Source organism: Mixophyes fleayi, chromosome 4 (genome assembly GCF_038048845.1).
Source record: "Mixophyes fleayi isolate aMixFle1 chromosome 4, aMixFle1.hap1, whole genome shotgun sequence".
Lineage (NCBI taxonomy): Eukaryota > Metazoa > Chordata > Amphibia > Anura > Limnodynastidae > Mixophyes > Mixophyes fleayi.
In genome coordinates this window covers 168,900,157-168,916,314 of record NC_134405.1, presented here as the reverse complement: position 1 = coordinate 168,916,314, position 16,158 = coordinate 168,900,157, and the positions used below count along the sequence as shown (strand labels likewise).

The following is a 16,158-nucleotide window of genomic DNA, read 5'->3' as shown; positions in this document are numbered from 1 at the left end:
GATATACAGAAAGCACAAAGATATGATATTGTAATAATCTCTTACTTTTTAACTGATTAATAATATTTTCAATGTATTTTATGTACATTTTAACATAGCAATTTATTTAATTTCAGGAGAAACAACACCAGCAGGATCCCCAGACTATATTGGTAAAATTAATTTACATACATAACAACCATATTACAACAGCATTTTTTTTTAAAACAGTTAAGCTATTTGGTTTTAGCATCCAGCAGTAGACACTTTAGTTAGAGCCAAAGTTAGGTATATTTTCAAGGAGGGATGTTAATGCTGCAATACCACCTAAGGTATTATTCCATAGACACTGCTACCGATGTTACTATATTTGTCCTCACTACGATTGGCCGAGACTTCTTTTTGTTATCTGTCCAAGGTGGGCACATTCTTGCAATAAAAGTGGAGGAATAACCAGCATGGTCTGTGTCAAATGACTTAGCCCACAAATACAATATTTATAAGAAGGGTGGGTGGGTATTTAGGTGCCACTTGAAACTTATTTCCTGACCATTTGTAATGCCTGAGCGGAGGGTGTTTCAGATGCATGCATTAAGGACAGACATAGAATGCTAGTTGACAGTAGCCATGGTAAAACAGAACAGCACAAAACACATCCGTCACAAAGGTACAGGCAAACATAAGAAACAATAACCTTGCACCACAAGGTGGTACCAAACAGAAGGTTAATATCTGGGGGGATTCGTTCAGCACCCCACTTGCTCAAGATAATTGAATTATCCTGGAATGACAGGTGGGCAGAGTCTACGTTTCAATTAATGCCACTTTAATTAACAGAGACCTAGTTCTATTCAGAAGGAAATAGCAAGCCCAGCTATCTTTACTGTAATCTCTAAAATTTGTAAATATTGAGACACTAACAGAATATTTGAATGAATCTCTCCTACTTAGCACCCTCCAACATCAGTCATTACCAGTTATATATATTGAAAAGCACACCAGAGCTGTAGTACCATAAGATAAAGCATTGACAAATATTTTACACAATGTAAAACAAGCTTGTCTTGTCAGAACACTGCCAAATTAGGGACACACAAGCTTGGTGGGAGATATTTTAAAGAAAAAATGTAAGCTTTATTGTCCCTAAGAAAGAACCACTGCTTGGAAGTAGAAGAGGCATTTTTTTAGGGGGAAAGCTAACAAATTCTGCGATTCCTTTGATAAAATGTTAGAAAATGCTACAAAAGTAAACTATGTATGTTTACTTAGAGTGAGGTATTAAATATACAGAAAGCACAAAGAGTTGATATTCTATTCATCTCTTACTTTTTAACTGATTAATAATGTTTTCAAAGTATTTTATGTACATCTTAACAAAGCAATTTATTTAATTTCAGGAGAAACAACACCAGCAGGATCCCCAGAATATATTGGTACAATTAATTTACATAAATAACAACCATATTACAGCAGCATTTATTTTTAAAACAGTTAAGCTATTTGGTTTTAGCATCCAGCAGTAGACACTTTAGTTAGAGCCAAAGTTAAGTATATTTTCAAAGAGGGATGTTAATGCTGCAATACCACCTAAATTATTATTCCATAGAGACTGCTACCGATGTTACTATATTTGTCCTCACTAAGATTGGCCGAGATTTCTTTTTGTTATCTGTCCAAGGTGGGCACATTCTTGCAATAAAAGTGGAGGAATAACCAGCATGGTCTGTGTCAAACAATTTAGCCCACAAATACAATATTTTTATGAAGGGTGGGTGGATATTTAGGTGCCACTTGAAACATACATTCTGCTCACTTGTAATGCCTGAGCGGGCGGTATTTCAGATGCATGCATTAAGGACAGACATATGATGCTAGATGACAGTAGCCATGGTAAAACAGAACAGTACAAAACACATTAGGCACAAAGGTACAGGCAAACATAAGAAACAATAACCTTGCACCACAAGGTGGTACCAAACAGAAGGTTAATATCTGGGGGGATTCGTTTAGCACCCCACTTGCTCAAGATTATTGAATTATACCTGTAATGACAGGTGGGCAGAGTCTACGTTTCAAGTAATGCCACTTTTATTAACAGAGACCTAGTTCTAATCAGATGGAAATAGCGAGCCCAGCTATCTTTACTGTTATCTCTAAAATTTGTAAATATTGAGACACTAACAGAATATTTGAATGAATCTCTCCTGCTTAGCTTCCTCCAACATCAGTCACTAACAGTTATATATATTGAAAAGCACACCAGAGCTGTAGTACCATAAGATAAAGCATTGACATATATTCTACACAAAGTAAATCAAGCTTTTGTTGTCAGAACAGTGCCAAATTGGGGACACACAAGCTTGGTGGGAGATATTTCAATGAAAAAATGCAAGCTTTATTGTCCTTAAGAAATAATCACTGCTTGGTAGTAGAAGAGGCTTTTTTGGTGGGAGGAACAGCGCCGGTGCTAGGGTCCTTGGCGCCCTAGGCACAGTGTGAAAATCGGCGCCCCCCCCCCTTTAAAAATCGGCGTCCCCCTGTCAAAATTCGCGCTGCGCTTCCCTCCCCTCAGCTCCCCATGTCTTTCTTTAACTTACCTGCATGAAGCTGCTCCTCTCTGCTCTGTCTTCTCCCCTCCACTCACAGACACTGTCGGGCCGTGATGATGACATCATCACGGCCTGTCACTGTCAGTGAGCGGAGGGGAGGAGACAGAGCAGAGAGGAGCAGCTTCATGCAGGTAAGATTCATAGCCCCTTCCCTCCTCTTCTCCCCGTGGATTTCCGTTTTAAATGACCATAGTCATTTTTTTTAATTTTGAGGCGCCCTGCAGAGCCCGGCGCCCTAGGCAATTGCCTAACCTTGCCTAATGGGAGCGCCGGGCCTGGGGAGGAAGCTAACAAATTCTGTGATTCCTTTGATAAAATGTTAGAAAATGCTACAAAAGTAAACTATGTATGTTTACCTAGAGTGAGGGATTAGATATAAAGAAAGCAGAAATAGTTGATATTCTATTCATCTCTTACTTTTTTAATGTATTTTATGTACATCTTAACAGAGCAATTTATTTCATTTCAGGAGAAACAACACCAGCAGGATCCCCAGGCTATGTTGGTACGATTAAATTACATAAATAACAACCATATTACAGCAGCATTTATTTTTAAAACAGTTAAGCTATTTGGTTTTAGCATCCAGCAGTAGACACTTTAGTTAGAGCCAAAGTTAGGTATAGGAAGCTAACAAATTCTGTGATTCCTTTGATAAAATGTTTACAAAAGTAAACTAAAGAATCTAATTTACATTTTACTTGAACATCACTGTTCGGAATACTGCACAAACTGTTATCTCCTTATTGACATTGTGAATTGGGAATGTTTCATTGAACTGCCGATATTTCTTCTCGAGATTCATTTGTTAAAAGATAGCAGCATTATGTTTATTTCACATGTTAATGCTCATTTCTTAACTTTTTAGTCAATGTTGCACCACCTCCTACTGAATCAGCAGCAGGTAATTTAACGTAGCTGTTGTAGCCATTTGTATGCGATACCTAATTTTCCTGGAACTTTATGTTCTCCTAAGTCAAATTGTCTCAAAGCTATGTTAAGCATTTTGTTTAGAAGGCACAGTAATTTCTTAGCATTTGCTGCTGTACCAGCGTTTCAAAGTGAGCATTTACCTAAAATAATGAAGAATCTATTATTTTTTAATTTATTAAAGGTTCTTCATAACACAAGTTAGACATATCACAACTTCAGAATCAGTTCATATGATATCAAAAATTACTAACTAATAATGATATGCATATTTTTACTATACCATTGCTGATTATTAACAAAATATTAAACTTATTGAACTGAAAATTGCAGATTCCCCACATTTCAAATAGCAAAAGATGGAAATATATTGTTAGATTAGTGTAAAATATATTTTACTGATTATATACAGTATATGCACATAAGCACACACATATCAACAGAAACAGAATAATAAAAATAAAAAGACAAAAAACATGAGGTCTATGCATTAAGGGAATACAGAATAAAGAGATGAATCCCTAGTAATATTTAAAAATATCATGTACAGGTATATGTTCTATTATCTCTAATGTTTGGAACTTTAGGTTTTCTGATAAAAGGCTTTTCCCTATTTTTTGAGCAATATGACTAAAATATATACATTAGAAAATGACCCTGACCTTTCTACTCACTTAGTTATATTTAGCTATGCTTTGCTATGCTCAACACAGGAATTGAGAATCTGATACTCAGGTCATGATTCAGAGTGAGACATACTCCTATTTGTGTATCGTATCTTTGAATTTTTTCACACTGTGCATGCTCAGAAAGTAATAATATGCTATTGCGGCTATTCAGACCTGCAACTTTTTGGCACTTATCTCTCCTTACACCTGAAAAAGAATAACGGGAGAGGGAAGGTGCGTTCTAATATAGGAAATGTACAGTAAGGTTGTGTTCGAACAATTATTTTCAGATTCAGACTGGGATATAGTCACAGTTACGAGTGAAAGGAGGTTTTCTTGCGGGTGGTCAGGGGCAGGTGTAAGTAGCAGATAATAATGTCAAACCCCTGAGTTAGAGAATTACTTACTTAAATAGAGGTTTTCTAATGATTTGCAGAAGCTTATTGAGACTTTAGTAGTCGTTGGGCTATAGATTACTTTTTTCTTTAATCTTTCATTTGTGGGAAAGAAAAATTATTGTTTTTGTACAGATGTTCCTGCTGCATTAGCTATGTTATTCAAGTTTAAATGATGCTTCATAGGAATTACGTTTAAAACATATAAAATAAATGGTTTTTGTACATGTTCGCAAGCTAGATGTAAATGTCTGAGGGGTGTGTCTTGTCAAGTATAAGCATCTACTTTCCATAAATGTTTTCAAATGCAAGTCACGCTTAATCTTGCATTCCACTCTGTATCAGGCCCTCAGTGATCATATCTGTGTGTATTAACATTATTACAAAGCAGCAACAATTATTTATTCATTTTTATTATTCTAGTATTCTGTTGATAAATACCTGTCTTTTGTTCATGGAAAAAAAATGAACATTAACAGAACATTTGTATATTTACAGGGCAAGAAATGCAACCAACACACACAGTATATGAAGGTGAATTATAAAAACCATATTGTTTTATCATTTGCATATTTCACCTGAACCAGCTTTAATTTTCTAACATGATAACATTAGTGCAATTTACTTCTTCCAATGTTGCACAAGTGGGTTTAATCTAAATGAGATAATGTGAAATATGCATGTATTTGTGTATGTGAAAAGCTATTAATTCAATATCAAACTGCATTCTAATAATTGCAGCCAGCACTGGAAATAACTTGGAACTGGAATTTAAGACACAATGGCCTATTTTTGCATTTTAACTTTAATTGTATTTAGGACCAGTCATTATGTGTGAAACTCTTGTTTGTTGCTTTCTGTGTCTAACCAAACATCTTTATATGGGGAAACAGACTTTGCCTTCCAAAAGAGGTTCAAGATTCAGGGCGTTTCTTTCCTTCCTTACTTCCTTTCACTGCAGCTTTTTGTTCGATTAATCATTCATGGCGATGAAATCAAGTTTTGCATTAAATATATCTGTTTGCAGTTGTTTCCTAAGATATTGCAAAGTGCTCTACCTGTATATATTGTATGAAAAGGAGAAGAATGAATGGTGAACAAAAGGAATTCATTTTGATATCCCACAGAAAGAGAAACTTATTATTAGAAATAAGTAAACCATTCTGTTTTTTGATTTTGTATCCCAACCCAAAGTTTTCAAGTTGGTTTTGCTTTTGTCAAAGCTAAGCTGCTGTTTTTTTTTTTTTTTTATTAAATTGTGTTTTATTGTAGGTATACACAATATTTGGGGAAGGGTGGGGGTACAGAAAGACAGAAAGGAATTGTGGGAAGAAGGGAGCTGTACAACAATCAGTACCATTGATATTCATTTTTAGAATACATTGTCAAAAGATTGAAGTTAGGTGCCAAAGTTAATTTAAAACTGTTGATAAAGTAGGAATATAGAAAAGACGGAGTTCAGTTCTCTACACAGTTCTACAATAATAAATTTATGTGCTGGGGGTGAGAGGGGTAGACATAAATTAAGCAGGTTGGGCTGGTATTTTATGCATCTTGAAAACCTCTTGGTTTTGAAGTAGTTAAAATGTTAGCAATGTATTTTTATGTACGTATTAACAAAGTAATTAATTTAATTTCAGAAGAAACACCACCAACAACAACCTCAGGATATATAGGTACAATTAATTTACATAGTGTAACTGGATCACTTATAAATAACTTATGGTATACATTTATTAAAAGGAAATACCGCAGGGCGCTTATTTATCATTGCAATGTACTGATTTTACTGTATCTTGGGGCACTTTGTAGAGAAATTGCATTCATTTCTGATGAAATAAGCATTTGTTGAGGAAGGCTTTTGTGTATGGGAGATGACTTGTTTGTGGTTGTAGCTTTGCTAGAGGAAATCTCCAATTAGGCATATGTGAGGAGGGAGACTGTTTTGGGGATTGCAGGAAATGTTAAATGAGTCTGTTCAATGTGTGTGACCAACACTTGAATGCACGGCAGGGAGCTGTTGCCTGAATCCTGGTTAAAGCGAAAGGAAATCTCTGATCAATGGGATTCAGGATATCGCAGAAAAGTGTAAATATTTTTAAGTATAAATTGCATTTCAATCCATGTTTGGGTAAACATATTGCATCCTGTTACTAAAAATAACTCAGACTTTAGGGGGCTGGCTTACCCTGTGAGGCTGTGCCTAAAACTGTATAAAAACAGCACTAGTTTTATTGAATGTATCATTCTTGTACTATCTATACTTCTGGAAACCACAGACTAGTACCACAGATTGGCGTGTGAACTATCCATCTTAGGACTACTTGAGCAAATAAACATCTTTTGCTTTAAAGACCTGCTTGAAAACTTCTCCATGCTGAAATTCCTGTGACCTACAGATTAGACCCAACTCTAATCCGTTCCCGGCTGTTCTGAGGTTCAGACCCAGCTCTCCGGTACCACCACTCTAGCTGCTACCCAGCAGCTCTGGCCAGTGTGATAGGCCAGGGGGATCCATCCACAGCAACCCTGATCCATAGTAAGAGGTCAGTGGTATCAGTCCAGGTACACCAGCAACGGGGTACACTAGCAATGAAAGTTACCCACAAGGAACCCAGTTCTGGATGCCAGTAAGGAGTCCAGTGGTGGCAGCATTTGTAAGCCCCTCCTACTCGGTTAGAGGGTGCATTTGGAATAAAAAAAGGGAACGGTGGCAAAGTAAGCCCAGCTGGTTTCCAGCAGCAACAGACAGGGTGGCATAGGTGGTCCATCCTGTCACACATTAAAAAAGACCATATTGCATTATGGTGTCATTTTTAAATCATTAATTTACTTGGTTTTGGCATTCAGCAGAAGACATGTTAATGAGACTAAGTTTTACAGCCAATATATTCAAAAAAATATCTTTAAACTGCATTGACACATAAATTAGTGAACATTATTTTTCACCACTCTCAAATGGCTTCAGGTGGCGGTGTGAAGAGCAATCAGAAGATGCAATGTCCATTATTGCAGTTTGTTATTGGTCCTCCTGTTCACAACTCCTTCCAAAGTATCATGGAGCCTTGGTAAAAATAATTTCACAGATGCCAGTGCAGGTCAATTACCTGCAAACACAGGAACTGTAGGTAAATCAAATACTATGTAAAGGCAGCTTATGTGTCCAAGATATTGCTTGAATATAGCATGATTATTTTAGCCTATTTATATTTTAAGAATTTATTGCAAATTTTCAAAATTTATAGCAGATTGGACGAACCAGTGTCAGAACCACCTTTACATTTAAGAAAAGACAGATGGTCACCAATTGCATTTGTGCAGCACTTAAGTACTATATACCTGTTTACTTGGTCTCACCAATAAAGCTTTTCCACCCTATATCTTATTCTAGCTTTCATATGTGGCTTGGAGAAAGGGGTTTGACATAAAGAAAGTATGTAGAGTTGAGATTTTATGGATTGCTATTGATTTTTATGCGATTGATTATATGTGCAACTTACTTTCATGTATATATTAACAGACTAATTAATTTAATTTCAGAAGAAACTTCACCACCACCAACAACCACAGTATATACAGGTATACTTAACTTACATTAAAAAATACAATTTTGCACTGTCAATTAATTTAAAAACAAATAAGCTGTTTGGCTTTAGAATCCAACAGAAGAATTATTAATACGAGGAAAGTTTAGGGTTTTTTTTACAACCAATATATTCAAAGAAAGATCTTAAAACTGAATTATCCCCAAAAGTGGTGAACTTTATTTTTCATACCTTTGAAATGTCTGCAGAAGCGGGTATGAGAGTGAGGATCAGAACGTGAAATGTCTGTTATTGTGGTTTGTCATTGGATCCTCATGAAAAATAATTGCATGGAGGCCATTGCAGATCAATTAAGTGCAAATACAACTATTGCAAGTTAATACAATATTATGTAGAGGCAGTATATGTATCCAAAATATGCAACAAAATTGCTTGAATTTGATGTACTAAATTTATTTTGCTTTGCTCAGTTACAGGCTGTTTTCTCAGTAAAAATTATAAATATTTATGCATATTAATATATTACCCCATTGAAATCCTCAGTTAATTAAAGTTTGGTAATTGGGTTGAAAACAATGCAAAATAACTGCAAAAAGGCACAAAAAGCAGCAATGAATACGACCAATATTTGCGTTCATGTACAGAAGTCATATCTGTAAACACAGAAGGATTAAGAGAAAGAGTTACTATTTAGAAATACTTTAACTAAATGTAAGGTTTTCTTTTTTATCTTTATGACTTAGATGTCTATGCTATATACTCTACCTTTTGTTTTTATGTTTTTCTTTACTCCATGTAAAGAAGCCAGATGTTTGATTCCTTTAAACAGGTTTGAAAATTAAGTTAAATTTTGCTGGTTCAAGGGCATTGAAAGTGTTTGTGACACAACATTTATTCTGCTAGTTGATTTGAGTTTGACAGCTGCAGCTGCCCTCGAATGGGTATCCTTAGAATTGAGTTTACAGTTTGTGTTCAAAGTTTGGAAATATAAAAAGTAAAAAAAAAAGCTGGATTAAAATAGCAATTTTTGTAGTATTTTTTTTAAAATTACAACAGAGAACAGTACTGTGTTTGAGTTAAAACTTATAATGCATTGTTGGCGTGAAAAACTGTTAAAAATAATATACAATGTAACTATTTGAGTGAGAAGTAGCTCAAAAAATATTCATACAAATTTACATATGGTTGAAACAGTTCACATTGATTGAACTTAGCTTTAATGAATTTATTTTATCTAATTTACAAGAAATTATTGCAAATTTTCGAAATTTAGTGCCGATCCTAACATTCAGTCAGGATCCACACTGGAGTAAATTCCAGCATCTCTAGATATAATCACAATTTAAAAAAGCAAATGGTCACCAACTGCATTATCTGCAACTATTCTACTTTACTGCTTGCCTATATACTTGTCCTCCCCAATTTAACTCTTCCATCCTATTTCTCTATCGAACTTTTATATGTTAATTAGAGTGAGGAATTAGATATACAGAAAGCACAAAGATATGATATTGCATTCATCTCTTACTTTTTAACTGATTAATAATGTTTTCAATGTATTTTATGTACATCTTAACAGAGCAATTTATTTAATTTCAGGAGAAACAACACCAGCAGGATCCCCAGACTATATTAGTACAATTAATTTACATAAATAGCAACCATATTACAGCAGCATTTGTTTTTAAAACAGTTAAGCTATTTGGTTTTAGCATCCAGCAGTAGATACTTTAGTTAGAGCCAAAGTTAGGTATATTTTCAAAGAGGGATGTTAATGCTGCAATACAACCTAAATTATTATTCCATAGACACTGCTACCGATGTTACTATATTTGTCCTCACTAAGATTGGCCGAGATTTCTTTTTGTTATCTGTCCAAGGTGGGCACATTCTTGCAATAAAAGTGGAGGAATAACCAGAATGGTCTGTGTCAACCAATTTAGCCCACAAATACAATATTTATAAGAAGGGTGGGTGGGTATTTAGGTGCCACTTGAAACATGTTTCCTGACCATTTGTAATGCCTGAGCGGAGGGTGTTTCAGATGCATGCATTAAGGACAGACATAGAATGCTAGTTGATTGTAGCCATGGTAAAACAGAACAGCACAAAACCCATCCGACACAAAGGTACAGGCAAACATAAGAAACAATAACCTTGCACCACAAGGTGTTACCAAACAGTAGGTTAATATCTGGGGGGATTCGTTCAGCACCCAACTTGCTCAAGATAATTGAATTATACCTGTAATGACAGGTGGGCAGAGCCTACGTTTCAAGTAATGCCACTTTTATTAAGAGAGACATAGTTCTATTCAGAATGAAATAGAGAGCCCAGCTATCTTTACTGTTATCTCTAAAATTTGTAAATATTGAGACACTAACAGAATGTTTGAATGAATCTCTCCTGCTTAGCACCCTCCAACATCAGTCATTACCAGTAATATATATTAAAAAGCACACCAGAGCTGTAGTACCATAAGATAAAGCATTAAAAAATATTTTACGCAATGTAAATCAAGCTTGTCTTGTCAGAACAGTGTCAAATTAGGGACACACAAGCTTGGTGGGAGATATTTCAAAGAAAAAATGTAAGCTTTATTGTCCCTAAGAAATAACCACTGCTTGGTAGTAGAAGAGGCTTTTTTTTAGGGAGTAAGCTAACAAATTCTGTGATTCCTTTGAAAAAATGTTAGAAAATGCTACAAAAGTAAACTATGTATGTTTACTTAGAGTGAGGTATTAGATATACAGAAAGCACAAAGATATGATATTGTATTCATCTCTTACTTTTTAACTGATTAATAATGTTTTCAATGTATTTTATGTACATCTGAACAGAGCAATTTATTTAATTTCAGGAGAAACAACACCAGCAGGATCCCCAGACTATATTGGTACAATTAATTTACATAAATAAAAACCATATTACAGCAGCATTTGTTTTTAAAACAGTTAAGCTATTTGGTTTTAGCATCCAGCAGTAGACACTTTAGTTAGAGCCAAAGTTAGGTATATTTTCAAAGAGGGATGTTAATGCTGCAATACCACCTAAATTATTATTCCATAGACACTGCTACCGATGTTACTATATTTCTCCTCACTAAGATTGGCCGAGATTTCTTTTTGTTATCTGTCCAAGGTGGGCACATTCTTGCAATAAAAGTGGAGGAATAACCAGCATGGTCTGTGTCAAATAATTTAGCCCACAAATACAATATTTATAAGAAGGGTGGGTGGGTATTTAGGTGCCACTTGAAACATGTTTCCTGACCATTTATAATGCCTGAGTGGAGGGTGTTTCAGATGCATGCATTAAGGACAGACATAGAATGATAGTTGACAGTAGCAATGGTAAAACAGAACATCACAAAACACATCTGGCACAAAGGTACAGGCAAACATAAGAAACAATAACCTTGCACCACAAGGTGGTACCAAACCGAAGGTTAATATCTGGGGGGATTCGTTCAGCACCCCACTTGCTCAAGATAATTGAATTATCCTGGAACGACAGGTGGGCAGAGTCTACGTTTCAAGTAATGCCACTTTTATTAACAGAGACCTAGTTCTATTCAGAAGGAAATAGCGAGCCCAGCTATCTTTACTGTTATCTCTAAAATTTGTAAATTTTGAGACACTAACAGAATATTTGAATGAATCTCTCCTGCTTAGCACCCTCCAACATCAGTCATTACCAGTTATATATATTGAAAAGCACACCAGAGCTGTAGTACCATAAGATAAAGCATTGAAAAATATTTTCCGCAATGTAAATCAAGCTTGTCTTGTCAGAACAGTGTCAAATTAGGGACACGCAAGCTTGGTGGGAGATATTTCAAAGAAAAAAATGTAAGCTTTATTGTCCCTAAGAAATAACCACTTAACCACTGCTTGGTAATAGAAGAGGCTTTTTTTTAGGGAGGAAGCTAACAAATTCTGTGATTCCTTTGATAAAATGTTAGAAAATGCTACAAAAGTAAACTATGTATGTTTACTTAGAGTGAGGTATTAGATATACAGAAAGCACAAAGCTATGATATTCTATTCATCTCTTACTTTTTAATTGATTAATAATGTTTTCAATGTATTTTATGTACATCTTATCAGAGCAATTTATTTAATTTCAGGAGAAACAACACCAGCAGGATCCCCAGACTATATTGGTACAATTAATTTACATAAATAGCAACCATATTACAGCAGCATTTGTTTTTAAAACAGTTAAGCTATTTGGTTTTCGCATCCAGCAGTAGATACTTTAGTTAGAGCCAAAGTTAGGTATATTTTCAAAGAGGGATGTTAATGCTGCAATACCACCTAAGGTATTATTCCATAGACACTGCTACCGATGTTACTATATTTGTCCTCACTACGATTGGCCGAGACTTCTTTTTGTTTTCTGTCCAAGGTGGGCACACTCTTGCAATAAAAGTGGAGGAATAACCAGCATGGTCTGTGTCAAACAATTTAGCCCACAAATACAATATTTATAAGAAGGGTGGGTGGGTATTTGGGTGCCACTTGAAACATATTTTCTGACCATTTGCAATGCCTGAGCAGAGGGTGATTCAGATGCATGCATTAAGGACAGACATAGAATGCTAGTTGACAGTAGCCATGGTAAAACAGAACAGCATAAAACACATCCGACACAAAGGTACAGGCAAACATAAGAAACAATAACCTTGCACCACAAGTTGGCACCCAACAGAAGGTTAATATCTGAGGGTATTCGTTCAGCTCCCCACTTGCTCAAGATAATTGAATTATACCTGGAATGACAGGTGGGCAGAGTCTACGTTTTAATTAATGCCACTTTTATTAACAGAGACCTAGTTCTATTCAGAAGGAAATAGCGAGCCCAGCTATCTTTACTGTTATCTCTAAAATTTGTAAATATTGAGACACTAACAGAATATTTCAATGAATCTCTCCTGCTTAGCACCCTCCAACATCAGTCATTACCAGTTATATATATTGAAAAGCACACCAGAGCTGTAGTACCATAAGATAAAGCATTGAAAAATATTTTCCGCAATGTAAATCAAGCTTGTCTTGTCAGAACACTGTCAAATTAGGGACACGCAAGCTTGGTGGGAGATATTTCAAAGAAAAAATGTAAGCTTTATTGTCCCTAAGAAATGACCACTGCTTGGTAATAGAAGAGGCTTTTTTTTAGAGAGGAAGCTAACAAATTCTGTGATTCCTTTGATAAAATGTTAGAAAATGCTGAAAAAGTAAACTATGTATGTTTACTTAGAGTGAGGTATTAGATATACAGAAAGCACAAAGATATGATATTGTATTGATCTCTTACTTTTTAACTGATTAATAATATTTTCAATGTATTTTATGTACATCTTAACATAGCAATTTATTTAATTTCAGGAGAAACAACACCAGCAGGATCCCCAGACTATATTGGTACAATTAATTTACATAAATAACAACCATATTACAGCAGCATTTGTTTTTAAAACAGTTAAGCTATTTGGTTTTAGCATCCAGCAGTAGACACTTTAGTTAGAGCCAAAGTTAGGTATATTTTCAAAGAGGGATGTTAATGCTGCAATACCACCTAAATTATTATTCCATAGACACTGCTACCGATGTTACTATATTTGTCCTCACTATGATTGGCCGAGACTTCTTTTTGTTATCTGTCCAAGGTGGGCACATTCTTGCAATAAAAGTGGAGGAATAACCAGCATGGTCTGTGTCAAACAATTTAGCCCACAAATACAATATTTATAAGAAGGGTGGGTGGGTATTTGGGTGCCACTTGAAACATATTTTCTGACCATTTGTAATGCCTGAGCGGAGGGTGATTCAGATGCATGCATTAAGGACAGACATAGAATGCTAGTTGACAGTAGCCATGGTAAAACAGAACAGCAAAAAACACATCCGACACAAAGGTACAGGCAAACATAAGAAACAATAACCTTGCACAACAAGGTGGTACCAAACAGAAGGTTAATATCTTGGGGGATTCATTCAGTACCCCACTTGCTCAAGATAATTGAATTATACCTGGACTGACAGGTGGGCAGAGTCTACGTTTCAAGTAATGCCACTTTTATTAACAGAGACCTAGTTCTATTCAGAATGAAATAGCGAGCCCAGCTATATTTACTGTTATCTCTAAAATTTGTAAATATTGAGACACTAACAGAATATTTGAATGAATCTCTCCTGCTTAGCACCCTCCAATATCTGTCATTACCAGTTATATATATTGAAAAGCACACCAGAGCTGTAGTACCATAAGATAAAGCATTGACAAATATTTTACACAATGTAAATCAAGCTTGTCTTGTCAGAACAGTGTCAAATTAGGGACACACAAGCTTGGTGGGAGATATTTTAAAGAAAAAAATGTAAGCTTTATTGTCCCTAAGAAATAACCACTGCTTGGTAATAGAAGAGGCTTTTTTTTAGGGAGGAAGCTAAAAAATTCTGTGATTCCTTTGATAAAATGTTAGAAAATGCTACAAAAGTAAACTATGTATGTTTACTTAGAGTGAGGTATTAGATATACAGAAAAAACAAAGATATGATATTGTATTTATCTCTTACTTTTTAACTGATTAATAATGTTTTCAATGTATTTTATGTACATCTTAACATAGCAATTTATTTAATTTCAGGAGAAAAAACACCAGCAGGATCCCCAGACTATATTGGTACAATTAATTTACATAAATAGCAACGATATTACAGCAGCATTTGGTTTTTATAACAGTTAAGCTATTTGGTTTTCGCATCCATCAGTAGATACTTTAGTTAGAGCCAAAGTTAGGTATATTTTCAAAGAGGGATGTTAATGCTGCAATACCACCTAAATTATTATTCCATAGACACTGCTACCGATGTTACTATATTTGTCCTCACTATTATTGGCCGAGACTTCTTTTTGTTATCAGTCCAAGGTGGGCACATTCTTGCAATAAAAGCGGAGTAATAACCAGCTTGGTCTGTGTCAAACAATTTAGCCCACAAATAGAATATTTATAAGAAGGGTGGGTGGGTATTTAGGTGCCACTTGAAACATGTTTTCTGACCATTTGTAATGCCTAAGCGGAGGGTGTTTCAGATGCATGCATTAAGGACAGACATAGAATGCTAGTTGACAGTAGCCATGGTAAAACAGAACAGCACAAAACACATCCGACACAAAGGTACAGGCAAACATAAGAAACAATAACCTTGCACAACAAGGTGGTACCAAACAGAAGGTTAATATCTGGGGGGATTCGTTCAGCACCTCACTTGCTCAAGATAATTGAATTATACCTGGAATGACAGGTGGGCAGAGTGTATGTTTCAATTAATGCCACATTTATTAACAGAGACCTAGTTCTATTCAGAAGGAAATAGCGAGCCCAGCTATCTTTACTGTAATCTCTAAAATTTGTAAATATTGAGACACTAACAGAATATTTGAATGAATCTCTCCTGCTTAGCACCCTCCATCTTCAGTCATTACCAGTTATATATATTAAAAAGCACACCAGAGCTGTAGTACCATAAGATAAAGCATTGAAAAACATTTTACACAATGTAAATCAAGCTTGTATTGTCAGAACAGTGTCAAGTTAGGGATACACAAGCTTGGTGGGAGATATTTCAAAGAAAAAATGTAAGCTTTATTGTCCCTAAGAAATAACCACTGCTTGGTAGTAGAAGAGGCTTATTTTTAGGGAGGAAGCTAACAAATTCTGTGATTCCTTTGATAAAATGTTAGAAAATGCTACAAAAATAAACTATGTATGTTTACTTAGAGTCAGGTATTAGATATTATTATTATTATTATTATTACTATTATTATCATAATTATCATTTATTTGTTAGGCTCCACAAGGTTTCCGCAGCGCCGCACATAGTAGAAACAGTAGACTATACAGGGTATAACAGTACAGAACAATAAACAAAAAGTACCAATACTTCAGAAACTCTAGGCAGGCAGATGCAATAGACACGGAGCAGAAGAACGGGTAAGGAGACAGGAGGGAAGAGGGCCCTGCTCA

At 35.3% G+C, this 16,158-nt stretch overlaps 1 long non-coding RNA gene across 1 annotated transcript; it reads left to right on the top strand.

Moving 5' to 3' along the window:
- Positions 1–1,375: 1,375 nt before the first annotated feature.
- Positions 1,376–8,162, top strand: LOC142152316 (uncharacterized). The gene is made up of 6 exons (XR_012691319.1): positions 1,376–1,412; positions 3,058–3,093; positions 3,457–3,492; positions 5,080–5,115; positions 6,222–6,257; positions 8,122–8,162. It is a non-coding gene; the product is annotated as an uncharacterized LOC142152316 (long non-coding RNA).
- Positions 8,163–16,158: the final 7,996 nt, after the last annotated feature.